This window comes from Hippopotamus amphibius, chromosome 5, assembly GCF_030028045.1.
Source record: "Hippopotamus amphibius kiboko isolate mHipAmp2 chromosome 5, mHipAmp2.hap2, whole genome shotgun sequence".
Classification (NCBI taxonomy): domain Eukaryota; kingdom Metazoa; phylum Chordata; class Mammalia; order Artiodactyla; family Hippopotamidae; genus Hippopotamus; species Hippopotamus amphibius.
In genome coordinates, this window is record NC_080190.1 from 160013327 (window position 1) to 160034185 (window position 20859).

The window sequence follows — 20859 nt, forward strand, 5'->3', positions numbered from 1 at the left end:
GGAGAGTCCGACTTGGAGAAGACTGGAGTTCTAGGGTGACCCCATTTATCACTCTGCAAAGATGGAACAACATCACTGAGTGGCTAATCCATACTTTGCAGGGAAGAGCCTAGAGATACTTCAGCAGTCTGCCTGGCCCCACAGCAGAATCAGCCACTGAGGTTCAGATGAGAGCTTCCACCCATACGTTTGTCAGAACAACATGCAATATTGGGCAATAGCTGAAAATTTGAGAGGTTTTCTGTGGTTGCTGCTGGTAGACATGTTTCCCTTACAGACATGCTGTTTGTAGGGTTCCAGGGTCTGGTTTGTAACTCTGGTGTGTGTAAGCCTGACAGCTGGACTTGAGGTTAACCTAATTTCTGTAACTAGAGTGTCCTAATAGAATGGTTCTCACTGCTGGATGCAAATTTGAATCACATGAAAAGCTTTAAAAAATAATGGTGCTTGGGCCCCTTGCCAGACCAATGGAGTCTGAATGGCCATGGGTAGGTCCAGGCATTGTGTGGCTTAAAAGCTCCGCGGGTGGTTCCAATGTGCACTGAGGGTTGAAAAGCCACTGTTCCAGTCCACCTGCTGCTCTGAATTGATTTTTTTTCCTGCTTCCTTTCATCTTGAACTACCTGCCCCTCCCCATTCCACCCCACCCCATTTCACTCCATTCCATTTTTTCCCTTTTATATTCCACTCCACTCCATTTTATTTTATTGCGATCCATTCTATTTGAATACATTCCAGTGAAACTGATTGGTTGAATGGTTCAATCATACAAAAAGTATTTATGGAAGGCCTACTGTATACCTGATACTAGACTAGGAAGGGCAGACAACAGCAGGAAGCAGGAAAGGACAAGGTTCCTGCTGTCACGGAAATAGAAATGGAAATAGGCCAATAAATAAACAATAAATAAACAGATGGAGATTAAAAACAAATTAGGGGGACTTCCTAGGTGGCGCAGTGGTTAAGAATCTGCCTGCTAGTGCAGGGGACACAGGTTCGATCCTGCTGCAGGAAGATCCCACATGCCACGGAGCAACTAAGCCCATGTGCCACAACTATTGAGCCTGTGCTCTAGAGCCCGTGAGCCACAACTATTGAGCCCATGTGCCACAACTACTGAAACCAGCATGCCTAGAGCCTGTGCTCTGCAACAAGAGAAGCCACCACAATGAAGAGTAGCCCATACTTGCTGCAACTAGAGAAAGCCCGTGTGCAGCAACGAAGACCCAACAGAGCAAATAAATAAATAAATAAGACAAAAAAAAGTTAAAAAAAATTAGGGAAGAGGGTGTGAGAGTGATGGGTGGTCAGAGATGGTGACATTTGAGCAGAGACCTGAATGAAATGTGGGAACTGTCACAAGGTTATAGAATGTTCCAGGAAAAGAAAAGAAATGAAGGCTTGAGAAGGGAACACCTTCCCTTCCAGTTCATTCTACTCCACACATTACATTTCATGCTTTTATTTATTATATACCCCATTCCAATCCTTTAAATGCTCTCCTAGTTTACTATTTCAGTCCTAACATTTCTTTTGACTTGGCTTAACCAATGGGGTTACTAGTCAAATATCAGGTAACAGGTGGAGATGCAATAATTGCTAATTTGGAGGTCGGCCAGTGGAGATGATGCTCTCTCACTGGGGGGCTCAGCTCAAGTCTGGACAGATGTTCTGCCTGACAACCAGGTTCAGGTTTAGAAAGAAGTTAGAAATTGGTTTCCTTAGATACACTCTCCCATGTGTAGCCCTGCTGATCTCATGGATTTTTTTGTTTCATGATATACTCCAAATATAGGGCCTTAGTAGACATCATAAACCCATCTGGATTCAAAATATGTGCCCTTATCTCACTTGCTTACCTGCCTCAGTGTCTGAAATTGCCTTCTTCAGGTCACTCAGTGAGGGTCCTTCTAGAGATGAGCAGATTTAACGGGGTTCAGGGGTCCAGTTATTCTACCAGGGTTCCTTGGAATCTTGCATAGACTGGGATCCTGAGGGAATGGGACTTAGGGCAGGTGTATTAATCTGCTCAGGCAACCATAACAAAATACCATAGACTGGGTGACTTAAACAATAGACACTTATTTCTCACAGATCTGGAGGCTGGAAGTCCAAGATCAAGGTGCTGGCACATTTGGTGTCTGCTGAGGGCTCTTTTCCTGGCTTGCAGATGGCTGCCCTCTCACTGTGTCCTCACATGGCAGGAAGAGAGACAGAGAGCTTTGATCTCTTCAACTCTTCTTACAAGCACACTAATCCCGTTAGGGAAACCTCATGACCTCATGTGAACTTACCTCCCAAAGTTCTCACCTCTAAACACCATCACATTGGGGATTAGGACTTCAGCATATGAATTTTGGGGGCAACATAAGCATTCAGTCCATAACAAGAGGCAAAATTTGATTGGAGAGGAGAAGAAAGACCCAAGATCTGGTAAAGTAGGGGACATATCCCAGGATCGTATGAGGGCTCTGAGGCTGTGGACATGGGGTGAACAGGGAAGGCCAAGGCCACACATGATAGATCAGTGTTCTGCCGAGGGCCAGGCTGATGCCTTGTGTGGCAATTTAAAGACAAGTCTGCAAACTCATTGATATACATCCCATTGAGAGGTGAGGTTTATGTCTCTCCCTGCCCCATAGCTTAAATCTCAGCTGGCCTTGGTGACTCACTTGTAAGCAATAGAATGCAGTAGAGCTTTTGCCACAAAATTTCCAAGGCTAGGTCATAAAAGCCCATGGAGCTTCTGCCTGGCTCTCTTGGGTCACTTGCTCTGAAGGAAGCCAGCTGTCATGTAAAAAGTCTGAGACTGCTGTGCTGGAGAGGCACATCTGAGCACCTGGCCCCAAACTAGCCTCAACTACCAGCCATCTAGGACTGAGATTGGATGTGACTGAGCAGCCTGGGATGTCCAACCCCACTGAGCCTTCAGATGAGTGCAGCCCTAGCTGGCATTGACTCCAATCTCATGAGGGACCCCAAGCAAGGACTGCCCAGTCAAGCCATTGCTGCATTCTTAACCCACAAAATCATGAGCAAAATAAAATAGTGGTTATTTTACACCACTGAGTGTTGGGGTAATTTATTTCATAGCAATAGTGACCAGAACACCTTGTACCTTGCCAACTCTCTGTGCCCCATCTTGATGGACCCAACATTGAGAAAAGTAACAATAGCAGCACACAGCAGGCTGCTCCAGGTAGTTGGAGGGGAGAGAGGAGAATAAAAAAGAGCTTATAGATGGATGCAAACAATTATATATAGAATGAATAAGTAACAAGGTCTTACTGTACAGAGCAGGGAACTATATCCAACACCCTGTGATAAACCATAATAGAAAATAATATAAGAAAGAATGTATATGTATATATAACTGATCACTTTGCTGTACAACAGAAATAAACAGAACATTGTAAATCAACTATATTTCAATTTTAAAAAGGGCTTATAGAACAAAGAGCTTATGGACTTGGAAATTATTTTAGAGATTATCTTGTCCAACATGCTTCCTTTGAGAGGCTGAGGGGGAAGTGACTTGCCCCAGGTCACCAGGATTGTATGTGAGAGATCTAAGGACTGGAAAGCAAGTTCCCACATCCAGACTCCTACTTTCTTTTTTTTCAGATTTTCCGCGTCAATACAGGGGTATGGGGATAAGGGGGTGATAGGGTGATTAGTTCTGGTTTCTCTGGGATAGATTTGGATGTCACTAAATGAAACACTATCCTATATCTCCCTGGAAGTGACTCCTCTTGGAATTCTTTGCTAGAATGTCCCACCTCCATCCATGCCTGCATATCTGGATCCTCCCAGGCCATCTTCTTTCTGATGCATTCAATGATTTAATATATAAATATTCATAAGACACTAATATATGCCAAGAGCTGTGCTGGGGTCTGGGGCTCACTTGTGGAGCAAGGTAAACATGCACCCTGCCCTCAGAAGCCACCCTAACCTCCCCATTTGGAAAAAACAGCTCACATCTGAAACTCCAGCCTGTTGTGTTCACTCTGCGTAGGACACCACCCTTCTGTGTAATAACTGGATTTGTGACTCATCTCTGGAATCGAAGCTCCTCCAGGGCAGGATTAGCGCCGATTCGTGGATGTCTCTTCTAAAGCATGTGACTCAGCACCTGACCCAGCTGCCCTGGTTGCTCTGTAAGGTAGTGAGTTCCCTGTCGCTATCAGAGTGGGAGTGGGAGGACTAGGGTATCAGAGGATTACACAGGGCAGCCTCATCCCTCTAGCTGAGTCTCGGGTCCTTATATGACATTGCAATGACACCTGCCAGTTACTGAATGCTCACTGTGTCCTGGTGTGGTGCTTTAGTGTTTATATACATTTAATCCTCACATCCAGGAGGTGGTACTGTTTTAATACCCACACCTGCTCCAGCTGAGAGGTTGCTCCATCAGCCAGGCCTCTCATTATTTTAGGATGTGTTGATTCATTTATTTCCATTCTTGAAGTACAAGCACATTGACGTGTTTCCAAAATTGGATGCAGGGCAGGTGGTTGTAACAGGAGCCACAAGATGAGGGAGGAGAGGAGAGGACAGCTCTTTCCCTGCCTTTTCAAGTTGTGGGTCACAGAACATCAAAGCAGGCAGAGTCTCCTCGGATGTCACTTGATCCAGCCCCTTAATTTTATAGATGAGGAAACTGAGGCCCAGAGAGGGGGAGGGAAGCCATGATGGTGCCTCTCCTTCAGTTGGGTTCTGTTGGCAAGTGAAGGGGCACGGGTTGCTGCTGTCAATACAGGTGTCTTCACAGAAGGTCTTCCTCTGCCTCCAGAGAATGCAAGGTTTAGGGCAAGGCAACTACACTGTAGTCCAGGACTCACACATACACACCACAGCCTCATGCAAGAAGGAACAAGGCTGGGCTTTCCAAACCCACGCAAGCTAGGCTCCTGCAGCCAAAGTGGAGGGCAGAGTCACGGAAAAGATTCACAGTTCTTCCTAGGACTAGAAACATTGGCAATGCTCCTGGCTGGCACTCTCAGCCCATTTGGAACCAGAACTTCAGGGTGAGAGCAGTAGGGAGCTTTTTCTTGGTCTGCTGTTGGCAAGGCATGTAGGCGAGTCACAGGCAGAATTGGCCCTCAGATGAATAAGACCATGCTGCCTGGGCTTGAGCAAACCCACAGGAAGAAGAATCCATGGAACAGACGATCTAGAGGGAGCCTCGAGAACCTCTTATTCAGTGGTTCCCAAAATGGGTTCCATGGCATCTCAGGGGTTCCCATCCCCTTCAATCAGGGCAGATCTGCTGCAGGGATATACATGGTGATTCTCCTACTAAAATTTGCCATAAACTCCACGCAGCACTTTTTTCCCCTTAGACTTGCCCTAATGCCACAGGGTCTGCCAGGGCTTAACCCTCAAGTACTGCAACCATTTGTACCATAAGCAGAATCTGCTGCATAGCTCTTCTCTGCTCCAGGCTCCATTCAAAGCTGTCAGTCTTCTGTGTCATATGGAAATTGGTTTGGAAAATTATTTTCATTTAAAAAATTATAACTAAATAAAATCTACTGAAAATAATGAAAAGTATAGTAGAGCTACATCAAACATCACTATAGCCACAACATTTTCCTTGTGCAAAATGCAACTCTTAGGGAAATAAAATGTACAACTGAAAAATTTTCCAAAGGAAAAACAGTATAAAAGAAAATATTTTCTTTGAGATAAGGAAAAGATTATGTCATTGTTTTTTCATCAAGATATAATCTGACAAAAAACCAGTCATAGAATTGCATCAATTCCATATCCATTTTCCTGAACATGTTAGGAGTCAAAGGAGTTTATAAAGCAGAATGTGCTTTCTGAATTTTACATTTTCAATTCGTGGTATTCTCCTACAGAATGACACATCACACCAGATCTGTTTACGGACTGTACAATACTTTCCATTTGTGGCCAGACGTGAATGTGAACATATGGTTTCTGCCACCTCTCTCTCATTCTGGTGTTTGTCAGAGTCAGGAAAAAATAATGAAGTCACTGAAGTGTTATCTCTCTAGCAATAAAGAAAAAAAATATTTAGCACATGCTTCATCATTTGTCAAAAAACATTTCTGAAAAATAAAACTCATTTACTCAGTGCTTTACAAAATAGAAAAATCTTTCACTAGGGAATGGTAAATCCTAATGAATGATTAGCTGAATATGCTCACTCCAGAACCTGAAGAGGCTTTCCAGGTGTTGTGCCTCTGACTGAGTGGTGTGGGGGTGCCAGGTACAATAATTTGCCCTTCACCTTGGGGGGGATGTCCTGGCCTTTCTCAGAACCCATTAAAACTGATGTGGCAGGACCCTGCATCTTCTTGGGGTTTATCTCCATCCTCTGGAGTGTTTGTGTCTTATCAAGACCTCCAAGGTACTTGCCACTTCTTACTCATCACTTACTGATCAACAGGAAGTCATTAATGTGGTCGACCGATGTGCCGTCCTGTGGAATGCCCAGATGGTCCAAACTATGCTATGACAGAGCGGAGAAGAGTCAGTGTAGCCCCAGGGGAAGACTGTCCATGTAGAGTGTTGTTCATTCTACACAAGTGTGAGCTGCTCCTTGTCCTCCTTCCTGAGATAGATATGAAGGAATACCTTCATCAGCTTAGCTCAGTGGCCACACTCCATCCCAGGCTGTTACCCTGCTCAGCAGATGTACTGCATACAGCACAGCAGTTACAATCAGAGCCGCTACTTGGTTGTGACAACATCAGTGTCAGGCTCTAGATCCTTCTAGGGTACTTTTAGTGGCCCGACTGGCAAATTAAATGGAGCTAGTGGGAACTATATCCTTTAGATCTGTAAGGGTGGCGTTACTCTCTCCCTGATGCAATACTGATACTGTCTCAGCTAGTGCAGGGTGGGGAGGTAGAGGCAGTTTCAGAAGTTTCTACCTGCCCCTCCCCCACTACGATAGTTCTGACTTCAAGGCCAAGGAAACAATATGGAAGTTCTACCAACTGTCAATGGCTTCCATCCTGGTTGTATATTTAGCGACTGATGAAATGACTAGTGGTTGATAGGTCTGAGTCTGGACTCCATTTCTTACCTCGCCCCCTGGACATTCTCATTCTAACAGGGGCCAAGGCAACAGTTTGTATCAACTCAGACTTTATATCCAACAGTCCTCAAAATTCCTGGGTATTTTCCTTTCCGGAGTGAAACCCTGAAGGTCACTTTGACATGGTGGTGCAGGGTCCTTCTTCTTGGGGGGTTGGTCTTTCCTTCAGTCAATAGATTCCATGTCTGAAAATGGGCTCAGGTCTGGGAGCTTGGCAAGGGATCCTGATTCTTGATTTTTTCTGATTGCATAGATTGAGCAATTGCTCATTTAACTTGTCTTTAGGGTTGCTGTGTTCTATGAACCCTCTCCACAGCTGTCTGTGGGTCAGGCCCTGGCTGCCCGTGACTTTCCTGCTCCTTACAATATTGCACTCATCTTGCTTCTGATGGTTAAGTGCCATCTGGCATCTATTATTTTGGGATCCTATCAGTCCCGTGCCTTTCGGAGACCCAGCATTTTCTGACTGAATAAGGTTATAACTTGGCCTTAGATATGGGTTTCGCAGTCAGGAGGTAAGGTGGGGGGTCTAATTGAATAGGGGGTGAGGGCATATGTTTACTTGCACCACAGAGAAGGGGAGACAACTTTCTGCATCCTTTTAAAGCCAGGCAGAGGTGCTTGTATTTACTAGGAGTCCTGGACCACTTCTGCAGGTTTAGAGGGTTCTGGAGAGCCTGAGGGCCTCAAGTTCTTGAGTGCATCCATGCTCATGTTTCTTTTCCAGGTCTCAGGGCCCCACTTCTCTCTCATGAAAGCTCTGACCTTGACATAACAGAATTGCCAGGGTTGAGACTTTTCTGGTGCTCTGTTGCCCTTATAATGCAGACCCGGTCCTGAGTCTCGCCTTTCTATCTTGTGACTTCAGGAGATGAGAGCTCTTTAGATGTTGCCAAAGAGGCCTTCTGACACTGACACTTAGGAGAGCCACCCAATTTTATTGTCATTATAATTAGTATCTCATCTAAACCTCTCTAAAGCCTGAGATTTTGCACCTACCAGTTCATTCCCCTCTGCAGGTAACCCATCCCAGTTTGCCACCAGTGAAACTCTTCATGTTTCCACCATTACATCACCCCAAGAGCTGTGCTTACTCTACTTACCCCCAAGCTGCCCCCAGGGCCTGAGCACTCGTCAGCCAGCTGGAGAATGGCTGAATCAGCTTCAAAACCCCATTTTAACCTGCTTCCTTAGACCACCCAACTCTCTAAAGCCAGACACTCTGGGAAATCATTCTGCGACAGAAATTTGAATTTGGGGTGTTTCGTGAGGAGTGCTTTGGGGACCAACACCTGCAGGGAATGAAGCATATAGGATGGGTGGAGGCAGATGTTGAATTCTGATGCGGTTGCCATAGAGGCCTCGGCCAATCCCATGGGGAGCTCTGAAGCTGAGCTGGCCCTGCAGAGCTGTCCAAAACTGAGCCCTCAGAGCTTCTCCATTGACCAGCAGTGGGTTGCTCACAGGGTGGGGAGATCCCTCCGGGTGAGACAGTGCCCTTCAATGAAGAACAGTTTCTGGGGAGGGACGATTCCTGCTTGAATAGGGTCTCAGTCCTAAAGAGGGATCTGGGCAGAGATCATAGTGTCCACTACAGCAGTGGTTCTCAAAGTGTGGTCCCCAAACTGGCAGCATCAGCTTTTCCTGGGAACTTGTTAGAAATGCAAAATTCCTGGCCCCACCCTAGACCTGCCAACTCAGAAACTTTAGGTATAAGATCCAGCAGCCTGTGTTTTAACAAACCCTCCCAGTTAGTTTGATGCAGTGGAAGTTTGAGCTCCACGGTACTACACTACAGGATCCAGCGGGCCATCTGTGAAGAAAAATCCTTCTGCTCTCAGTCAGTTTCAAGGACATTCAGGGAGGCACATCTGATGATGGGAAGTAGGTGTAGAGTGACATCTATTTACAAATGTTTTCCTTGATCTACTTTTTAGAATGTGTTCATGTGTTTCTCAATGGACTGTTCCATGAAGTCACCTGACTCATTTGTTGCCTCACCTGCTTGGGCCCTAAGGTGTTTCCCAAAGAAAGTTCCAGCAGTTTCCAGGAAGTACTTGGGTCCTGAGCAGCTTAGGGCTCTAGCAATATTGATGTAAATCTTAAACAGCCCAGTGGAAAGAGTGTGGGCTTTGGCATCAGGAGAACCTGGGTTTAGAGCCTGGTGGGCCTTAGGAGACCATGTTTCCTTTCTTGTCTGTGAAAAGAATGGAGTTGATGTGAAGAGTAGAGGACTCCACACGTGGTAAGTGCTGAATAGTTGAGTTCTACTTTCATTTCCAGCGCCCCATATTCTAGTTTCTGCTCTGCCACTGCCACTCAAGGAGGCCTTGGGCACATCCCTTCCCATCTCCCGGCTGTCCCCCCATTGACAGAGCAAAGGGCATTGACCTGTTCAAGTGCCTATGAGTTGGTCACCCTTGTCCTCCAGGCATTTGGGACCAGGAAGGGAAGAGTCCTCCAGGGTGTTGAAAATCTCCCTTTGAATACAGTCCTAACTGCTGCCCTGGCCTAGGAGACCCCACCTTCGTGATCTGGTGTCTGGAAGCTTCTCAGAACTGCCCTCCTCTCATGCTATGTGCTCCACACTGTCCCTTCCTGTCTTTGAGCAAGCCAGCCTTTCTCCCATTTTATGGCCTCTGCATTTCCAGCTCCCTCTTCTGGAACATTCCCCCCACCCCAGTTCCTCGCATGGTTGGCTCCTTCTCACCTTCCGGAGGGTCTCCGCGGCTTGTCACCTCCTCGACCGAGCGTTCCCTAATCGCCCCACTAACTCAGTGCCCTCTCCCCTGCCTTGGTTACCATGGTACCAGCCCATCTGGCTCCTGCAAAGCATTTTTCACAAGCTGAAGCGCTCTTGCTCTGTTTTGTTGTGAGTTTACTCAGCTAGTGTCTGTGCTGTCCACACAGATGTACAGCTCTGTGAAGCTGGAGCCTCGGATCTGGACTAACTTGTGACAGTGTCTCTAGCCATGATGCTAGCATATAGACGGGGCTCAAAATTTATTTTTGAATGGGTGAGGGAGTGGAGATGTTCCTGAGAACTCAGCCTGGCTCCTCTGTCTCTGTCTCTCTCTGTCTCTCTGTCTGTCTCTGTCTCTCTCTCTCCTTGACCAGCCCCCTTTGGCTCTTACCACTGAGAAATGGGTTTCAACAGGCAGGCCCATTTCCTCATGCCACCACGTTACCGTACCCGTGGCTCTTGCCATCCAGCCTCAGGAACCGACGGGACATGCCAGATGGGCTGGGCCTGGCTCTGCCCCTGTGGGGGCCCCCTCCCAGCTCCTCAGGTCTCGGAGGCAGAGAGAGAGAGAGAGAGGGAGAGAGAGAGAGCGCATGCAAAGCGAAAAAGGGGCCGGACTTGGCTTTGCCCTCCAACGAACCAGCAAACACACACACACAGCATCTGGTTTTGAATTTCAGCGAGGATGTGTCAGCAGAGCCTGGGTTACGCCAGCCTGGGGTGGGTGGGGAGGGAGATGGGGGGGTGTTATGTCACTGGTGAGGTGCGGTGGTGTAACGTAGGGTGACAACATCACACAGGCCCGGATGTGGTGTCAACAAATACAACATGAGCAGTGCTGCAGGCTGGGAGGTGGGGAAGTGTTGGGGTGACCCCTTAGGGAAGGGAAGAGAAATGGTACTTTCCTGGGCAAGTCGACCAAATGCCAGGTGCTTGCACATGAGAATTTCGCGAGGATTCTTACGCCGACCAGGCAGGGCTCATATTTCTGATGCCACTTTTATACGTAAGGAAATTAAGTTTATTGATGAAACACATCCAAGACCATTTGGCCTGGATATAGAGAGGGGATCAGAAGGCAGTTCTGTGAGGCCCTCACCCAGCTTTGTTCCCCTTTTCTTAGGGGTTTTGTGTGGATGCAGCGGCACACCAAATTCCTCAATGCGTAGAACACACAACCCAATCCCACCAGTTCTTTCCAGGCTTCTTTGACCTTCCCTGGGATGAGTCCTTGGCTCCTTTCTTCATGTTCCCTTATGTTTCCAGCTACTGTAGTTGAAACATGTGAAGTGGCTGGCTTTGTAGGTCATAAGCAGCTGAATTATTGCAATTTCTCGTAGCTTAGCCTTACTCTTTCACCCTTCCACTTGCTAGCAGGGTTCCTTCCACTTGTATCTGTCCCTTGAAAGACTGTGGGCTCACAGAGGGCAGGGTCTCAAAGGGCACCGGAGTTGGTGGGCTTTGGACGGATGAAGGGAGAAGATGCTCTTGGGAGAGAAAGGAAGAAATTTTTTGTTTACCAAGTGTCTTCTATGTCAGTGTCTTCTATGCTTTCCGGGTGCTTCTACACATATTCTTCTCTAATCTCCACTAGAGCACTATGAAGTAGGTCTGATTGTAGAAGAGGAAACTAAAGTTTTAAGTGTCTTTTGATGGACTACACAGCCTAGGGAATGGCAGAGCTGAACTTAAGACTTAACTTGAGTCAATGTTCTTTTCACATGAAGAACATTGATATTGGAAGGACTGCATCAAGTGCAGATTTTAGCACCATGTATTGCAAGCAGGAGGCTATCTAATTACCCATTTGCTTTTTCATTTTAAAAATACTTGTAAGAGTTATTACTACGTGTAGGACACTGTAAGAGGGGCATAGTGCAAGGGCTGAAACAGCCCTGGTTATTGCTCTCAAAGAGGCCATAATTCAGCTCCTTAGTTTTCCTCTAAGAAGCCATGAATTTATTCATCATTCACTCACGGACGCATTCGTCCATCCATCCATCCATCCATCATTCATATATTCATTCCATTGCTTCATCCATTTATGCATTCATTTTTTCACAACATTCAATCATGTACTCATTTGATCATTTTGTTAATCTTTCCTCTTATTTAGTCATTCAAGCACTTAGATGTTCATTCTTTTATTCACCCTGATTCATCCTTCTATTTTCTTCTTCCCTTCATTGATCCATTTAACGATATCAATTCATTTACTCATTCACTCACTCTCACATTCATTCATTCATTTCAACCATTTACTTGTTAACCATCTGTGAGGTCTGTTCTGTGTTCCAGGGACCCTGTCATCTCTGAGTTCCACAGGGAGGCTGTTGCTGTCCTTGTCTTCTTTGATACGCCAGTAAAGAAGAGTCCTCTGTGGTGTCTACAAAGCGGGATCCTCCAGGAGCTGTGGAGGTCAAGGGCACATACTGCAGCCTATCCAGTACTGTTCCTGATCTGGGGAGCCTCTCAGGAAAGGCAACCATCTTCACACAAAGTGTCACCTAAGGAATGATGAACTGGGAAAAGCTGCTAGCTTTCAGCTTTCTATCTTTCCTCCCCTTCCCACAGAGAAGACTTCCCTTAGGTGCTTGGTCTTCCCCGACTCTGGGCAGGGGCTGCAGTTGACTGGTAGCATGGAGGCTGTGCCCAGGGAGGTAGGAAGCCTGTTCCATGAGGCTTATCTCAGGCCTGTGTGGCAACTGAAGACAGAAGCCGCAAGAAGAGGAGGACCTTGGTGTCGATCTCATCAGCAGCTGTTTGTTTTGTACTTATCTGAGGATGGGGACGAGGTAAGGAGTGGGACTGAGTTGTAGAAGGAATTTAGAGTAGATACCTGGAAGAATTTCCCAGCATCAATGCTTTAAGGTCAAAGTGAGATACTGCAGTTGCTTTTTCCTATATCCATAGTACAATGCTCAGGGACAGGTCTTCAGTATGTGCTTACTGAACACACAGGACTAGGATCTGGAGACAGGTCAAAAGCTTCTCTCTGCTCTTCATTCCCACTGGGGCCATTTCTGCTCTAGATGTCACTCCTGTGAGCCTCTGTGTCTTTATCAGCCTCGTAGGGCCATGGTGAGGATTGAACGCTGCAGTCTGTGAAAGCGACTAGCCTGGCCAATGCCTGGCACTGAGTGTGTGTTGGGAAATATCTGTGGCATCTGAATTCTGAAAGTCCTGTGCCTCATAGTAGTCCAGTAAAAATAGATCCAGTTGGACCTAGAGACTGTCATACAGAGTAAAGTGAGTCAGAAAGAGAAAAACAAATATTGTATATTAACACATATATGTGGACTATAGAAAAATGGTACAGATCAACTGGTTTGCAAGGCAGAAATAGAGACACAGATGTAGAGAACAAACATATGGACACCAAGCGGAGAAGGAGGGGAGGGTTGGGGGGAATGAATTGGGAGATTGGGATACCAAATTTTACACTCTAAATATATGCAATTTACTGTAAAAAAAAAAAAAAAGAAAAAAAGAAACACAACGCAGACCTAAATCTGAGGCACATGTATAATATAAAATTTCTTAAAAGCCACATTTAAAAAGTAAAAATAGGTAAAATTAAAAAAAAAAAAGATCCAATAAGTCATTAACATGATTTAATTTACTGGGGCACAGAATGTTCATTCATGTTGGTTATCAGCTGGCAGGTTTTGGAGTGAGACAGACCCAGGAAATATTTAGAGCTGGGTGTGGGGTGGGGAGTAGGTTCGGGAGGAAGAAGAAAGAATGGACTGGATCAGTCAATGAAGATGTCAGGAGAACACTTAATCCACCTCCCGGCCCAGTGATAGGAGAGGGTTGGGAGAAAAAAAAATAACCATTGGAGAGTCTTAAACAGGAGATATATGTTCAGACTTTGCTCTTTGTAAAGAGAAATCTGGCTGCTAAGAAAGGTTGCATTTGAGGGGATCAGAAGTGGTTGTAGCAAGCTCAGGCTAGAGGCTCTTGCAGAGGTCCAGGTGAGAAGGCTAGAGCAAGGTGGTTGAGGATGAGCTCAAGGTGAGTGGGGTTGTAGCTGCCTTATCTCTGTGAAGGGGAAGTGGAGGAGGTATTGGCAAAAGCATTAGAAATTTTTCTAGGCTGTCTACTATTGTTCTACAGTACTGATCAGAATGAACTCTGTACTTCCTTTGAAGAGGAGTTTGGTACTATACATGCAAGGCTTTACCTGTCTCCACTCTCTTTGATCCAGTAATTTCACTGGAAGATGGTGCAAAGAGATTATCTAAACTGTGGAGGAAGTTTTGTGTCAGTTGGAGATTCTTTACTGAGCCCTTGTTGTGTACCAGGCCCTGAAGATACATCAAGGAAACACACCTGGGAGAGATTTTGAAGGGCTGCTGAGGTCTTTCATCTAGTCACTCAACCCCCAGATATTTACTGAGCACCTTTATGTGTCTGTGTCCTTCAAGGCTCTGGATTTAAAACAAGTAACAAGACAGATAAGGGGTCTGCATTCTTGGAGTTCAGAACTGTAGCAAGTGGGGGTTAGCAGACCAGCAAATTTGGAGTGTTTGTGCTAATGTAGCAGGCTTCTCTCACCCCCCAAATTGTTTGTTTCTTCTTTTATATGTTCATCCTCATCCACCATATTCACACAGGTGGAGAACTCAACTATCTTCCCCAAATTCCAATAAAGGTCATACACAATACCTTTGTATGTGTAGTAAATGTTACTAAAAATTTAGGAAGATGGAGTTCCCAATGAGAAGTCAAATCTCCTAATTTTGAATTAATTAATCATCACTCTTCTTTTGGATTCTTTGCCCAGCAAATAGTTTGGCCACCATCTTTCCCCCACTTTGTGTTCCTCTGCTCTCTGGACCGTCCTCCTCAGTGGCAGATGTTCCAGGAAGTTCCAGGTGTCAATAGCATCTCCCCTCTCTTGGCCACACTTATCATCACTTGTAGAACATCTGTTATTCCTGCTACATTGGGAGCTCCTTGGTGTACCTAGCATACTACCTTGCCCATAATGGACATTTTGAAAACAGTTATTCAGTGAATAAACAAACAGATGGATGAGACCTCCTTCAGATCACTATAAGGAATTGTGCTACCTGCACCTTTGAGGGAAAGGAAAGCAAGTTAAGTTTTTTCAAAATGATGCCACGTGGGATTCTGAGTGACAAGATGAAATCTAAATATCTGGGTTTGACATTTGCCCCTTTGTCTTCCTGACAAACATGGTGATAGCAAAATCACGAACAGCATGGGCTTTGGAGTTGGATGCTGTGGATTTGCATCTTGTGCTGTGTACCCCTTGGGAAAGGTCTTTATCTCTTCTAAGCCTCAGTTTCCTTATCTGTACAATAGGCACATTAATAGTACCACATACAGTGGAGTAGTTAAGTGTAGACTCTAGAATTGGGCTTTGTGGTTCAAATGCCAATTTTGCCACTTAGAAGCAGTATAATCTTGTGCAAGTAACTTGTTCTCAGCAACTTCATCTTCAAAATGGAGATAATTTATAATTTACCTTATAGGACTGCTGGGAGGATTAAATGAGTAAATGTATACAAGGAACTTAAACTGTGTCTGGAACATAGCAAGTTCTACAAAAGTTTAGCTCATATTATCACCCACCTCAGAGGGAAGATGGAACAAGATAACACATGCAAGGTGTCTGCTTAGCACAGTTCCTGCGGTGTCCCAGCTGTCCAAGACCTGTTAGCTGCCATTAGTATTTCCTGTTTTATTAATTTAAATGCACGTTCTTTTCCTTTCTATCATCTCTGAAAATGGGATGCATCTATCAGTCACTTTGCGACAGAGGCATTCGTGGTCTGGTTTTCACCACCTGCACTTCAGATTTGCCAAAATGATGTGAGCAGCTCAGAAGAAAACCCCAGAGACAGTGCTGAGGCCACTCTCTGAACAAGTGCTACATCACTCCTGTGATTGTCCCTGTGCCCCTGATGGCACAGAGGATGACCTTGTGGGGAAAGCCATGGATGTAGACAACTCTCTTCTGTTCTCAGAGGCTCCTCTTACAGTCCCCGGCATCTTAGACAGAGACATCATGGCATATCCACCTGCCAATCACTGTGGTCTGAGCAGCCAGCCCACTGTAGCCAGTGCTGTGGGGTGAGAGTCAGAGGTGGGAGGAGGGGAAACAGATGCTGAGGTCCTTGCTTGGAGCTGGCCAAGGATTCTTCCTGTGGACTGGGGCTGCCCAGGCCTCGCCTGTTCTCCCCACAGCATCCTGCTGCCAAACGGAGCTGCTCTGGCTTTTCTCGGGTGGTTTGGTCCTGGCTCACCATCCGCTTTCACGCAGGTCAGTTTGTTTCACCTGAGCAAGTTGCAACCGTCTGGGCTGAGCCTCTCTGGTGACTGTATAAGGGACAGGTCTGGGTCGGGCACGCAAATAGGTCTGATAAGGACGATGGGGCAATTTCTGGAGGCACCACCTTGTAGGAAATCTGGGCTTTCCCTCCAGGGCTCAGGGCATGGGCAAGGGAAAGAAGGGTGGGGACGTGTACCCAGTGAAAGTGACAGGCCTCTCTGAATATCAGTGAGAGAGAGCAGGACAGGGTCGCAAAAGGTGGCATATCCTCCTGTTTCCACGTGCCCTGTGCTTGTAAGAAACGAGAGCGTACCCTTGCTTCCCATCCCCTGACATGAAATTCTTCAGGCTTTCCCCTTTGGTGTCTTGAGAGTTCTGTGGGGAGAGGAAATTTTGTTTGTCTAGAAGAGTAGGCGATAATCACTTCGCTTGGGTGATATTGGGTACAGGTGGTGACATGTGGGTGTCAGCGAGGGAAGGGCCCAGGATAGAGTAAGAGGCTGGATGAGGTGGCTGACTCTAGCTGATGCTCACACGGCGTGTGGGAGAGAATTACAAGCACCCACTCCCTTCTGAAAAGTATTCCCAGGGTGTGAGTACGTATGCGTCTTTACACCCAAATCCAGGTTCTCTAGCTAACTGACAATATTTTGAATACACCATGCACTGTGAATTCACCTCCCAGGAAAAGGGAAGTTGATTTGGTTTGGCTATTTCTAATTTGAAAAAAATTTAAAAAAAAGAATGAAAGAAAGAAAAGAGAAGGAAAGAAAAAAAAGGAAGAAAAAGAAAAGAACTAAAGAAAATCACACAGAGACAGTTCTTTTCTGTTACACCTGTAGGATATTGCTAATTTGCCATAGTTTGTGTTTCTGGATCGGGTTTTTGATTGATTCGGTCACTGAGCAGACATTCATTGAATGCCTAAGATGAGACAGGTACTAAGAATAAGGGGCATATAGTAATGAAACAGAGGGTTCCTGGCTTCGAGAAACTTCCAAAGTAGTAAATAAGTGAAGGCTTATGACATGAAACATTTGCTCGAGTCACTTGATCTTCATAACTTCCCTTTGAAGCAGGCATTGTTATCTCTTTCATAGATAACGAAACTGAGACTCCACGAGGTGAAGAAACAAGGGTAGATAGAGAGGACTACGGGAGCTCGGAATGGTGAGGAATGGTTTCCATTTGGAAAATCTCTGGAGGGGGTGGCATTTGAGCGTTGAGATGAAGGCAGAGCTGTCCCGTAGCAGGTGGAGGGCAGGGGCAGCCAGCTCCAGGCCTTGGGGCACAGCCCAGGCAATGGTGAGGAGAGGGTTAGCTGCTCCGAGAGCAGCCAGTGAAGCTGTTGGCTAAGTCTGAGGCCCTGGGACCTTCCAGTGGAAGAAGTTCAATTCCATGAAAACAGGTCAACACCCTAGTCAGACGAGGAATAGTCATTGCAAAGCTGCATCGCGTGGAGTTGCACAACGGCAATGGGATGAGCAGCTGTGTTGGGAGGAATAGCCCAGCCCTGGGAAGATCATAAGCCAGTCTCCTCTGAGCAAATCAGCTCAGCCACGTGGGCCCCGAGTCCATGGGAACCAAGGCGGGCACTAGAGAAGGCCAGCTGTGGGCAGAGGGTTAAACAGAGGCTGTGGCCTCTATTGCGCATTTGTTCATTCTGCAAATATTTACTGAGTACCCACTATGTGCCAGAGGCTGTGCTAAGAGATAATTATGACACCATCTCTACAATCAAGAATTCAGTCTAGTGAACGGGATGGACCAGAAAACAGTAGATTACTGTAATGACACCATAATGAACACTTGCCATGTGCCAGGCATTGTTTTATGTGCCTTGCATGTATTAACTCTTGGGTTCTTCACAACAGGCTGGTTATGCTATTATTCTTATTTTGCAGAGGGACAGATGGGGGCACAGAGAGATTAAGCAATTTGCTCAAGGCCACAGAGCTTATATATAAGAGGCAGAGCCAAGATTTAAACCCAGGCAGACTGGCTCCAGAGCCCAGGCTTTGAACCACTGTGCTGGACCACCTCTTGTTCATACAACCAAATCAATTGTTTATTCAGGGCAGGATGTCTAGAGGCAGCACAGGATGCTACAAGAGCCCTGAGAGGGGGTTCCTGATGCAGTTGGTGGAGACAGGGCAGGGAGGACTTCCCGGGAGAAACGAGACCATGTGGAGGTCTGAAGGATGAGTGGTGGCTGCCCAGGCTGCTGAGAGGTTGGGGAAAATTCTAGGCAGTGGGATGGAACCAAAGAGAGCTGGTGGTAGGGAACACAGACTGAGAGGAGCCCATTACCGCTGCAGGGGAGGAGTGAGAAGAGTCTGGGGTGGAGGAGGAGAGAGGCAGGGGTCATGGTTTCAGAGGAATTGGAAATGGTTCCAAGAGCTCCGGGGACTGTAAACATATCAGTCATACACCAGCCCACCCAGAGGGCCGATTGCCTTTGTGCAAATAAACAATCCCTTGCACAAATTGCTGCACATAGAGTGACAAATGTACCTACTGAGACCATTCCCTCAGGAAACCAGGGATGCGGTGACTTCACCTTTCCGAACTTCAGTTTTACCATCTATAAAGTGGGATTTTGTAACAATCCCAGCCAAGGTGGAGCCTGATAGGATACTTGTTGGGCACCCAGATTCCCTACCCTTGTTTTCAGCAGATTTCCATATGAGGGGAACTTCACCAAACAAATGAGGCCCTTTGTGGGTGATTTTAGAGCAACAGCTTTCAAGTGGGGGTTTCTAAAAATCTTTGAACATGCAAGAATATGCTAACAAAAACAACATGATGATTTCTATTGTGTCACCATCCTCTCCCAGAAACAGTGTCCAGCTGTTATCAAGGAAGTGTGCCTTCAAACTTAAGAGTTCAGATTTGGATGTCAGCCATGACAATCTACCAAGCGGGGTGAGTAATTCTGATAGGTGAGATTGTATGCATCAAACACCATCTGCCTCTCATCTTGTGTGGTCAGTTGCTCCAAACACCACTGGTTCCTTCCTTCGAGTGCCATCAGTTTGGTCACCGAGTCGTTCTTAATAATCATCAAAGGCTAGTGCCCTTCACAGTATGTTTTAAAATGCCATGGAAGAAGAATAAACACCCCTGCTTGCTCTAGCAACTGGAACTGAACAAAATGCAATGGTTCAGGACATCTGTAGCATTCTGGTGGAAGGCCACAGGGAATAAATAACCCATGTTGGTTATTTGATGCAGTCGTAAGGGAAATGAAATTTTGTATCGTTCTAGGGAAAATGAAGCTGTGGAACCATATGTCTATCATAAGTACATCTGTAGTCTTGAAAAATTTTGCCTGCTCTTTCATTTAATGCTTTTTTCCATATATGTACATATTCATATGTATACATACACAAAATCTCAAAGAAAAGAGTTTTTTTGTGCTTATGTGCTTAAAATGTAGATTTAAATGTAGTAACTAAGAATCAAATTCTTTAAAGATGCACATGTAGAAAACGGACTTGAGGACACAGGGGTGGGGGTGGAAGGGTGGGGTGTGGGGGCTGGGGGCGAAGGGGAAGCTGGAACGAAGTGAGAGAGGAGCATTGACATATATGCACTACCGAATGTAAAATAGCGAGTGGGAAGCTGCTGCATAAAATAGGGAGATCAGCTTGATGGGTGATGACTTAGAAGGCTGGGTTAGGAAGGGTGGGAGGGAGTCTAGGGAGGGAGGGGATATGGGGATATATGTATAAATACAGCTGACTCACTTTATTGTACAACAAAACCTGGCATAACAGTATGAAGCAATTATATTCCAATTAAGAGCTTAAAAAAAGAGACTCAAATTCTTAGTAAATAAACCACACTGTTGTATTGTTTTCTGAAAGAAAAAGGATTTAAATTCCCAAGGTTTTTTTTCTTCCAGGATTTTATGGTACTCATTTGAAAGAATGATTTTTAAACTGTGAAACTTTCCATGATTATTTTTTGGCATGATTCTTCTAACCTATCCTAAATAATGTTTTTAAATGTTATTTTTTATTTTTGGCTGTGTTGGGTCCTCATTGCTGCACGCGGGTTTTCTCTAGTTGTGGTGAGCGGGGACTACTCTTCGTTGTGGTGCATAGGCTTCTCATTGCAGTGGCTTCTCTTGCTGAGGAGCACGGGCTCTAGGTGCGAGGGCTTCAGTAGCTGTGGCACATGGGCTCAGTAGTTGTGGCACACGGGTTTAGTTGCCCCGCCGCATGTGGGATCTTCCCAGACCAGGGATCAAACCCGTGTCCCCCTGCATTGGCAGGTGGATTCTTGACCACTATGCCACCAGGGAAGTCCCCCTAAGTAGATTTGGAATGTTTATCACTTTACACAGATGATAAATAATGAAGAAAGAAAAAAGTGATTGTAGATAATTTTATTTTGCAGCTCTTTGAAAGAATTCATGAAATACTTAATATGGGATAATTTCAGACAGAAAATACATTCAGAATTGGAAGTTAACCTCAGTGTCCTGTTCAATTTATCAGACACTGATCCTTCAGGAATCATTTTATACAATTGCCTAAATTCTGTAATCTCTGAAAGGATGTTAACCCAAAGGAACACAAATTACCGTATTGGATAGCCCAAAGACATTTTCACAGAATAACACAGCTTCCTGCTTTGCTATGCTTTCACTCTGCATGAAAATGCTTCTCAGATGCATGAGCTGACAGTATTGAGAGCTTTTCAGAGTTCTTTTATTTCTTGCTCACAAAT

General features: G+C 45.6%; 1 long non-coding RNA gene across 1 annotated transcript; it reads left to right on the forward strand.

Moving 5' to 3' along the window:
* The first annotated feature begins 9146 nt into the window (after nucleotides 1-9146).
* Nucleotides 9147-19506, forward strand: LOC130853988 (uncharacterized). The gene is made up of 3 exons (XR_009053940.1): nucleotides 9147-9320; nucleotides 17223-17292; nucleotides 18960-19506. It is a non-coding gene; the product is annotated as an uncharacterized LOC130853988 (long non-coding RNA).
* The last annotated feature ends 1353 nt before the right edge of the window (nucleotides 19507-20859 follow it).